Source organism: Schistocerca americana, chromosome 1 (genome assembly GCF_021461395.2).
Source record: "Schistocerca americana isolate TAMUIC-IGC-003095 chromosome 1, iqSchAmer2.1, whole genome shotgun sequence".
In the NCBI taxonomy this organism is placed as follows: domain Eukaryota; kingdom Metazoa; phylum Arthropoda; class Insecta; order Orthoptera; family Acrididae; genus Schistocerca; species Schistocerca americana.
The window spans coordinates 629,976,741-629,988,805 of NC_060119.1; positions in this window are offsets into that span (position 1 = coordinate 629,976,741).

Sequence of the window (12,065 nt, forward strand, 5' to 3'; positions counted from 1 at the left end):
AACATCAACTCCACATTTAATTACTTCCGCTATCTGCTGAGCTAATATTTACTATAGAAACTAAATGAGGGCAACAACTTTTTAACTGTTACCATGGGTGATTATCGTAATCCAGCCAGACCCATTAATCAGCCTGGCGAATCATTTATGATGCGTGGCCTGGTTTCCAGGGATTATAGGTTTCAACAGAGATACTGCCTGCGCAATGATTGTAGCTGTATCGCTTATATTCGTTGAAAGGTACTGAATTTTCCCGAGCGTTAGCGCGCGTATCAGGCTGTTAAGCTGATTAATGCTACGTTTTCCTTATCAGATAGGATATGACAAATGTATAATGCTCATTGCTCTGTCGGTGCATTGTGATCGCGCAAATAATACGCAAAACAATTTCAACTGGCGCTGTCACAGATTTTAAAAACCTTGCTTCGTACCTCTGCCTATGCTGCTCATGCTGTTCTAAGAAATCCCGAATGTGTCCGAGAAATTTGGTAATCATACATTAACGGGTCAGGATATCAATTGACATTTATCATAATGTTCCTTAAACTTCTGTCGCTGTTCGCCGTGTTCTGACACGGAAAATTTCCAAATGCAGGACTCCTATGGAATATAGCAGAAAACATTTCCTACCCTTTGTTGAGAAACATTTCAGATTTGGCATTTCAGCGAACCAGTTATTCAATAATTATCAGTTCTTGCTTTACTGCTAAGTGAACTGTAGTCACAGACTGAAGCAAACTTCCTATCTCTAGGAAACCCTTTTGTCTCTTTGATTCGATGTCATAATGCCTTTAACGTTGTATTATATCTAACGGAAGCGTCACAATTAATAGTTTTTATTTTGTTGTTTTTTTTTACTTGTATGGACTTTGATGGTTTACGGATATCACTACTAATTACTAATTAGTTTCATTCTCTGCCGACTGCTGCTGTTACTTTTTTCTGCAGTAGTGCTTTTCAGAACACTGTTACTAGGGTATTTCCCTTTAGTAGTAGAAGATACTTACACACAGAATTATACAATATTTCTTCGAATGACAACCGCATTTACTGTCTGGGGCGACGGTATTTTCTGTATATCTTGTACTGCCGTCTGGAAATAATAATTATTGCCGGATCAGTACAATAACATCGGTCACACGACTTCCCTACATTCAACAGCAGTTTCCCTGATCGGCATGACGAGGCTTCCAACTTTATCCAGCAATCTTTTATACAAGTCGTAAATACTACCGGCTCTACATTTCACACTTGTGGTTCACCAACTCTAAAGATTTATCCCCGTTGAGAATAACGAGTCGAATACAAAAGTATATATTGAACATACAGCTCGTTTCATTGGCAGGGCGAAGGTCCCCCATCTTTCAAGGTAAAAACAGTAAAGAATTTTCAGCAGTATCTTTTTTTACTTTAAAGTGTGTCATCAACAAGATGTTTGGGTTACACTTATGTAAGGTGTACTTCCTCAGCTCCAAATTTATTCTCCATTCAATGTCTAAAGAAATTATAGTTTGTGTGTTTAATAAATTTAATTTCCTCCAAAATGATTCTGCAGAAGCACGGTTTCAAGTGAGTGGATATAAATAAATATCGATTAATAGAAATTAACAGAAACTGGTTTTATTAGACATATGAGCACATCTTGATTCGTAGTACAAAAGGTTACCCTTAGTTTTTAATTGAAGTTTTTCTAATGTATTACTTTGGTACGACATGAAAAGTCATCGATTTTCAGGCATGCATTTCATCACGACTACGAGGATCACCCATAAGTATAAGTGAAAAATGTCGTCATGTAATACGTGTGCTGATAAAATCGTGATTACAGGTTTGCGCGTCATATCTTCTCGTATTCGAAGTTCGCTACCACTTGAGCGCTGTTTCCATATGGTAACATGGGCGTTATAGTTCTTATGTAGTGTGTGAGCGGTACAAGCTGCGACAATTATACAGATGGTACATCTCGGTGTGCTTGACAAAAAAGTCTAATGAAACATCGTTGTGTCACGGTCTTTATTTTTGTATTCGTAAAAGGCAGATGTTTGTAGGTTTGATAGTAGACGCATTTCTGTTTACACTGTCGACTGCGGGCACACGACCTTGCCTATTACCGGCATGGACGCGGCGATCAGAGACAACGGACGAACCAGAGCTATGTAAACGTTGTATGTGTACAACGACCTAAAATCAAATGTGTTTTTATTCACACAAAATCAACGAGTTACCATGTAATTCGTTGTGCTTTTAATATCGATCAGGCATCAGCCTTCTCGCAGTGGCTACATCGGTTCCCGTGCGATCACCGATGTTAAAAGCTGTCGGGCGTGGTCGGCACTTGGGTGGGTGACCATCCAGGCCGCCATGCGCTGTTGCCATTTTTCGGGGTGCACTGAGCCTCGTGATGCCAATTGAGGAGGTACTCGACCGAATAGCAGCGGCTTCGGTCAAGAATACCATCATAACGACCGGGAGAGCGGTGTGCTGACCCCACGCCCCTCCTACCCGCATCCTGCTCTGAGGATGACACGGCGGTCAGATGGTCCCGGTAGGCCATTCGTGGCCTGAAGACGGAGTGCTTTTTTTTAATAGCTATCAACTGTTTCCTCTTTTTACAGCAATACCACAATGAAAATTAAATATAGAGTGTTTTCCTTTTGTACAACAGTACCATACGAAAATGAAACATTACTATGTCTCCTGTTACATCCATACTACAGTAAGTGTTCAAAATACCCACCATTCGATTCGACACACGCTTCGTTACGGCAAACCCACTTTTGTCGCACTCGTTCACAAACATGTACATTTGTCTTTATGGTATTGGCAGCATCGAAAATCCTGTTTATAAGTTCGTCCACATTATTGAATTGCTCAGCGTAAATAAGTTCCTTCACATATCCCCAAAACTAAAACCAGTGGATTTAAGTCAGTACTGCGTGCTGGCCATCGACGTGGACCAAAACGTCCTATCCATCGTCCTGGAAATCGTCTTCTATTCAAAAACTTTCGTGCTCTGGGACAAGTGTGGAGTGGACCACCATCGTGGAGGAACTACATGATATGACAGACGGCTAACAGAATATTATCTAATAAAGTTGGTAACAGTGTCTCCTCTAGAAAGGTCAGATAATCGTTACCAATCAATCCTGCAGATAAAATGTAAGTCCCAGTAATGTAATAATCGATTATACCCACCTAAACATTTACGGAAAAGCGGCGTTGTGTACACTTCACGTGTGTATGTTATGGAAATTAGTTATTCCGTCGCGAGTGAAACACGCCTCATCTGTGACGAGTACTTTGGTTACAAGCTTATGATGCGCACATTGCAACAAAAACCACTCTGAGAATTCTCATCATGGAGGGAAGACTTACTATTCCATCTCTTTACGCATTGAATTTGGAAATTTGTGGTGAGATCCTCCGGGACCAAACTGCTGAGGACATCGGTCCCTAAGCTTACGCCGGCCGAAGTGGCCGTGCGGTTAAAGGCGCTGCAGTCTGGAACCGCAAGACCGCTACGGTCGCAGGTTCGAATCCTGCCTCGGGCATGGATGTTTGTGATGTCCTTAGGGTAGTTAGGTTTAACTAGTTCTAAGTTCTAGGGGACTAATGACCTCAGCAGTTGAGTCCCATAGTGCTCAGAGCCATTTGAAACATTTTGAACCTAAGCTTACGCACTACTTAATCTAACTTAAACTAACTTACGCTAAGGACAACACACACACTCATGCCCTAGGGAGGACTCGAATCTCCGACGGGGGGAGCCGCGCAAACCGTGCAACACGCCTCGACCGCTCGGCTACCCCGCCCGGCGTTGAATGTGGTAAGGCCGCCGAAGCCACCCTTTCAAAGTGAGGTGAACGACAGTGTGCAATATACTCAATAGGTGGGCGATGCTTATGGCACTCTGAGTTGGATTTTCGTGGATGCAGTCCACAATTTGTTCGTCAGCTTCCAATGTACGTTCTTCGCGCCTTGTAAATTTGTGGTAGGATCATATGGGACCAAACTGTTGAGGTAATCGGTCCCTAAACTTACGCACTACTGCGCGAGGCATTAAAGAGCCACTTTTTCTCAATCTATGCAGCTTAAATACGCACTCATAAGCTGAATTCTCTCATGATTTATTTAATAATGAAACGAAAGCATACCAGGGCCATACGTTTAGAATACAGAATGAAATGTAAAAAGGTAAAGATAACTACTGTAATTTTAAACGTTGTTATTCGCTGAAGTCCAACAACCGTGCGTTAACTTAATTACAGAATGTATGTGTAGCCACCTCGGTTGCAAAAAATTCTTTTCAAATTTACGATGGTTTCGACAGCACTACGGCGGTCTTCTTCAGAATAAAAATTACATAGGATTACCTAGAAAATATAATGACATCGCACAATAATACAATAAACTTAATTGGATTACTTCCATAAAATAGTGTACTTACAAGTAATCACACCAAGGGTGAAAAACATCTGAGCAAAAATGCTCTCGTCAAATAGAAATTGTCACAAGAATAAAAATTAAAGTGTAAAAAGTAACATGTTTGTCATCTGGAATAAAATGTTCAATCGAATGGAAGTAATCATATTAAGTATACTGAATTTTTGAGCCATGTCATTATATTTTCTAGGTAATCATATGTAATTATTATTCTGATGAAGACCGCCTTAGTGCTGTCGAAACAATGGTAAATTTCACAACAATTTTATTCAACCGAGGTGGCTATACATACGTTCTGTAATTAAAATAACTACTGTAGTTTGTTACGAATGAATTGCAAAATAATCGAGCAAAAGTAGAGAATTATGATGATACAAGCCTTTGGTGAACAGTAACAAATGTAGATCGTGCAGAAAGTCTTCGTTGTGGGAAGCGTACTCGATAAATTCTTACAGCTGCCCTCACAACACCTTTAGCCTCGCCGCAAATTAAATGTATATCGCATAGTTCAGTGACAGTAAATATCCCTTCCGTCCCAACGATTAACAGAGTTGCAATAACGTCTGCACAGATAACTCGACGAGTAACGACGACCGGCGCATTACTACACTCAACCATGCAGGCCGTTGTGGCCTACGTGTTTGCGATTCACGGTCGCGATGTCAGTACGCGCAGCGGCAGATAACGCGAACCGATTGCTTACATTTGTGTACCTGTCTCGGAAGGGGTGGAAGGGGGGGGGGGGGCGGGGAGTAGGCACCCCGTTGTGTTTTGATCCTACTTAATGAGTTCTCCCAGTCTACTGTGCAGAATGTTTCCAGAAGTCACGTCTAATCCATGTCCGTTGTCCAGTGTCTACTTTTCCAAAATTCATTGTCCCGAGATTCTAGGACAATCGTAGGAAATGGAGAGACATGTTACTAGACTTTTAAATCAGTTACAGGACTTTTAAGCCAGCTTATATCGTTTACGCCCTGTATTTTTGTGTTCTGCATGTTACGACACAAATACAAAGGCAACAGCTGCAGGACAGCTAAAAATCACCTGTGATACGTTCCACCACACTTGCCGCTTTGTTACGCCACTAGGTCTTGAAAAATGCGGCTGTCACCTGCCCACAGTCTGGTGAAGGCCAATTGCTTCGTGATTCTTATTCACCTAAAGATTGGCTTATAATCGCCCGAAACCGGTCGTGATTAAACCTATAAGACTATATATAACTGAAGCTGTTTATTATCTGATTCCATTTTACATATTTTGGTTATTGACATTTAAAAATCATCTTTAATCTTCGTCATGCGCTACAGCTGCATATACGTAGTGTGGCGGAAAAATACACACATCAGAAAAAGTTTTGCATCACCCCAGTTCCCAGAGGTCCTGGAGATAGACGTTGATTGTGGATATTGTATCACTGACATAGTCCCTTTGATTATTCAGAGATACCACTAAACCCTCTCAGAGATGTAAACAACCATGCATGAGCAGTGCCTATTAGACGGAGGGTGTCCTACAGCCGATCAGTTCCAGTCATTCAACAAGGAAGGAGGTACACGGCTCTTATTGTCCGTAGTTCAGTCATGTCCAGACGGTCAACACCGCGGTTCGATCGCGTCCGCATTATTTCTTTGTGCCAGAAAGGGCTCTCAACAAGGGAAGTGTCCAGCCGTCTCGGAGTGAACCAAAGCGATGCTGTTCGGAGATGGAGGAGATACGGAGAGACAGGAACTGTCGATGACATGCCTCGCTCAGGCCAACCAAGGGCTACCATTGCAGTGGATGACCCCTAACTCACGAAGTGAGGCTTTCATGAGCAATAATAAGGGCAAATGGCTCAAATGGCTCTGAGCACTATGAGACTTAACTTCTGAGGTCATCAGTCCCGTAGAACTTAGAACTACTTAAACCTAACTAACCTAAAGACATCACATACATCCATGCCCGAAGCAGGATTCGAACCTGCGACCGTAGCGGTCACGCGGTTCCAGACTGAAGCGCCTAGAACCGCACGGCCACACCGCCCGGCTGGTAATAAGGGCAGAAACGATGTTTACGTCGATCTCTATTCGAATTTTCTGTACAGGTTCCGGAACTCTCGGAACCGAGGTGATGCAAAACTTTTTTTGATGCGTGTACAATCCAATTTAAATAGTACAGTTCACACATGAAACAGTAAGCTGAAACAAATGTTGCAAGTCTGTAGAATACCAGATGCTCTTTTGTGCGAAACGAAAACAAATATGGAAGTACGCACATCAACCAATAGCCCTTTCCTGTCGGACTGGACATTTAGGTCCCGCCACTTGAACAGTCATTAATACCCTTACCATTGAATTTCTGAAATGGCGTCACTTCGGGACGTCTGTGTTACTCTTCTGCAGCACAGGATTTTCTTTACCTGTGATAGTCAATATCTCTGTCTAAGAGTACAAAAAAAGAAGACATACTGTCCAACCGCTGAGTTGCCTATTTCATTACTTAAGTATACGGGCCGTGTTGACATGAAAGGACATCACTGTGAGTGTTTTGATGTTTGTAATCTGGTTCCGTATTGCTTTATCTAATGAAAGCTGAAATTACCAACGCAATAAATAATGAACCCATGAGATACAAAGAATATATCCTGACGGGACTTGGAAATCCCACTTGTGTTTAGGACGTGAATTCAAGCAAATATATTACGTATTTAAATGCACTACTAGATTTTTAGTTGCGTTGGTAATATTCTCACCGAATATTAAACCCTTTCGTACGGCTTTCATACATTGGGTGGAAAGTGGATAATAAAACAATACGATAAAACTTGCAGCGTTCTAGGTGGCCTGGCATCGTACGGAGATCTTGTTACCGGAAGTCTCTATGCAAGTTTCAATCCCTGGTTTATCTGGCCACGGCTTCAACTTCAACAACACGAGTAAATATGACAGCCGCGAGATACCAGTGTCAAAATTTCCATTTTAATTGAATATTTTAACATCCTCGGTATATATTGTAATTAAAAAGTCATCCTTGTTTTACATCATTCTTGTTCTACATAATTTTAGCTGTTATATACATTTTTTTAGAAAATAACTTATGGTTGTTTTTACGAAATGGTTCAAATGGCTCTGAGCACTATGGGACTTAACATCGATGGTCATCAGTCCCCTAGAACTTAAAACTACTTAAACCTAACTAACCTAAGGACAGCACACAACACCCAGCCATCACGAGGCAGAGAAAATCCCTGACCCGCCGGGAATCGAACCAGGGAACCCGGGCGTGGGAAGCGAGAACGCTACCGAACCGACGCACATTCCCTACCGGAGGGGACACAGGCCAAACGTGCTGGACATGGCCCTCATCAAGGGCATAACAACGACACTCAACGTTGTCGTTGAAAACGATCTGCCCTCAAATCACCAACCCGTTATACTATACATTGAAGAAACACTGCAGAACATGGAACAACGCAGGATGTTAGACTACAGGCGCGCGAATTGGACCCAGTTCAAGGAAGCGCTTGACAGTCGCATCCCACCAACCCACGCGATTAACGAGACAGCCCAAATTGACGAGGCAGTCGAAACCCTCACCGGCGCCGTCCAGGACGCAATAGCCAACACCATACCAATCCGCAAGCCACAACAACACAGTGCTGCCCTGCCCCAGGAAATCCTGGGCCTAATCTCAATGAGGAACCGCCTCAGGAGACACTGGCAGCGTACCAGGCGCCAGCACTTCAAACGGCACATTAACAGGCTCCAGGGTATAATCCGGGAAAAAATACAAACATTCAAGACACAACAGTGGGACCAGAAACTCGAAGGGCTAGACACCACGCGGCCTGGCGTGTGGCAGCTAGCCCGACACTTCACCAGGGAGAAACTGTACACCCCCACGTTACAAGGGCCAGACGGACCAGCATATTCGGCGGAAGAAAAAGCGGAACTGATGGCCCTCACACTCGCAGCGTCATTCACACCGAACCTGGATCCCTCAGACCCAGAATTCACACTTGATACGGACCAGGAGGTCACACGCATCTTGGCCCAACCAGCGCGCAACAACATCCGACTATCCAGTACAGCAGAAATCAAATGGGCCATCATGCACACCACAGCTAGGAAGGCCCCTGGTCACGATGGCATTCAAAACCGTGTCCTCCAGGAGTTCACGGACAAAGCTGTAGACTACCTAGCACACATTACGAATGCCATACTCAAACACCAACACTTCCCCGCCTTTTGGAAGACGGCCAAGGTCCTGATGTTCAGGAAGCCGGGGAAAGACCACTCCCTCCCACAAAATTACCGACCCATCAGTCTGCTGAGCGCGCTCAGCAAGATCGTTGAGAAGGTAATATTAAAACGACTCACCAGGCACTGCATCACAAACGACACCCTGAGACCGGAGCAATTCGGTTTCAGGAATCACCACTCAACAACACAACAACTCCTCCGCGTCGTTGAATACATAACACACGGATACAACACAAGCAAGGCAACTGGGGCGGTGTTCCTGGACATCGAAAAGGCTTTCGATCGTCTATGGCACAACGGCCTAATACGCAAACTCAGTGACGCAGGGTTCCCCGACGGGCTCGTACGTCTCATACACTCATATCTCACGGACAGGAGTTTCAACACTGACGTGCAGGGCAAACAATCGACACGACATGGTATACAGGCAGGAGTACCCCAAGGAAGTATCCTAGGGCCCTTACTGTTTAACCTCTACATCAACGACCTCCCAGCTACACATAACACGACGGTAGCAATCTACGCGGATGACACTGCCATCCTTGCGCAAGATTGGAAGCCGTCTAACATTAACTCACGACTACAGACCGCACTCAGAACGGCGGAGCCTTGGCTGGTGAAATGGCGTGTTAGAGTAAACGTCGACAAGTGCGAGGCCGTTCTGTTCACTAGAAGACCGAAGCAACTGCGCAAACATCAGCACTGCAACCCAATAACACTACACACACGCCCAATACGTTTCCGCGAGAAGGTCAAATACCTCGGTGTCTGGCTGGACAGGAAACTACTCTGGGGGGACCACATTCAACACGTGACCAACAAAGCTAACGCGAGGCTCAAACAACTCTACCCTATGCGTAACAGGCGTAGCACACTAAACAGGAGGGTGTCTAGGTCCATGTACATGACACTTATTAGACCCCTGATGACGTACGCAGCCCCTGTCTGGGGATACGCTGCGCCAACTCGCCTGCGCCGTCTGCAGCTCATACAGAACAAAGTACTCAAAATCATAAGCAACGCTCCGCGCTACACACGCATCGCGGATCTTCACCGGGAATACCGGCTAGATACTATCTTGCAGGTATTCCAAAAACTCTCCACACGACTGTACAATAACACGAGACACTCGCGCAACCCGTTTATCCTTTCTCTGGGTAACTACGACCACAACCATAGATGGAAGCATAACAGACCAAAGACATTACTGGCTAGGAACTGAACATCTATGGTCTATAGAACGCTAACACGACAGTACTGGCGAGCCCCTGCAACACAGTTATTACTGGAAACCCAGATGTGCGACTAGCCGAAAAACAGGCAACCGCAGGGAAACCGTACTGTACACAGCACGCAAACCAGCCACACACACACCCCTACACAGTCCGTGAGCCGATCTATGACCGATCGCCCACTAATCCACAACGACCTTGAACTGTTGCAGGGACGCAGCAACTGCAGCAAGCGCCGCAACAAGCTCCAACAACGACAAAGGTAACGATGCACGATACCTCGAACTAACACAACCACACCTTGCATGCACTGTCGCAGATAGCAAGCCGCTACTGCCCTTACTACCCGTCCTACTGTCGCAGAGGTTTTTTTCCCTTGGCGCTGGACTTGGCACTTTTTTTTCCTCTGCTCTTACAACCGCTACCCTTCGATCGCTTTCGACCACTTCTATCTCCTGATGGACCATGTTAATGAGTAGTCTTACCCAGACGCATGGATAACATCACAGCCTGCATCCTGTGACGCCTTGATTCAAAACTAACCTGCATACGGAGGTGACAGTAGAACTTTTGTGTTGGTCACCACGTTGGTGCGGGCGTGGAGGGGCCCCATCCTTTGTTGTTTGTTGCTACCGCACGACCACGAGATGCGGGCTTGTTTTTATAATTTTGTCTTATTCGTTAAAGTAATTCCACCGCTATTATGCCAAAAACCACAAAAACCATTTTAGTCATTTTTGTAACATGAACCACAATTACGTAAGTAACTAACCATAAAATTAGCTCAAATTTCAACTGAACATTCTCTAGATATTAGTCTTTATACTTGATCGAGATCCGCCGAAGAACGGATAGTCACGTCTTTAATATCTATTCGTGGTAAATCGTCGGAAGTTTTACCCATGTGTTCTTAAGATAATGTTCCGGAGAATCTTGAGAGTTTTTCCGCATCCAGAGGTCCAAAGTTGCCGTCCTTATGCACGTAAAATACTCACGTAAAATTCAGTCTGAGTCGTAAATATAGTTTTAACTGACATAATAAAGACATGACAAGAGTTCTGGGATTATCGCAAGGGTTCTGAGGTTACCATAGTATGCATCTAGTTGCCATTTTGTCACCAGTGATTCTTTATGACGAGCTGTCGCTTAAGAATGAGATATCTCGACCTGCAAATTAATGGACGGTGCCATCTGGCGGCGTAAGCACTTTACAGAAAATTGTCATATGAACTTCTTTGTATCTGCCAATTAAACACCGAATTTTTTGGTATGCTGGAGTAGCCGAAAAGTTTTGGGCATTGCAATAATGTAAAGTGAACTGGCGTTGGACGGGAGACGATTTTATCTTAACTTTATATTGTGTGCATTTATTTTTTGTTTAAATGTGTTAAAGAATGTAAATGTGTCGAAGTGTATAAATGGTCAAAACTTTACTGATCTACAGGATTCGATTTATATAAGCAGCACAACCTGTTGCTAGCGAATCAGTTGAAAAAGTCTTCTGCTGGAGCTGAAAAAAGGCAAATATCTTTCTCTTTAAGAGATTCCGACAGAAAAGTGGTAAACCAGTCGCATCAATACTTATTCCGCCTTCCTCACCAAAAACTTTAGCCTGTCATTTTCCGTGCTGAAAGAAAGTAGCAGAGACACAGTGACTACGGAAGAGAGATGAGGCAGTACCAGTGAATGTAAGAGAAAGAGAAAGGAGACGTTGACGCTGCTAAAGAGAGAGAGAGAGAGAGAGACAGAGAGAGACAGAGAGAGACAGTGGCAGCATAAGGGAAAGAGAGACGGATGAATAGCAGTGGGAGGAGAGGAGATATCGATGGTCAGCGAGAGGCAGAAGCAGTATATGAGAGAGAAAGATGGATGAAGACAGAAACAGTGCAAGCATAACAGAGAGGAGACAGAGGTAATGAAAACAGGAGATAAATGGAGACCATGGGTGGGGGGAGGGGAGGAGCACTCTCCCAGACCGGAGACTTTAAAAAGAATGATTTTGCCCGCTTTGCCTCATCCCCCGTACCCATGTGTTAAAGTTTATCAGTCTAGGGATGATAATGCGGAATAAACAATCCCCAACGACATGTGTGAAGAGCAGAAAACGGTGGTTGAAGAGATGGTTCAAATGGCTGTGAGCACTATGGGA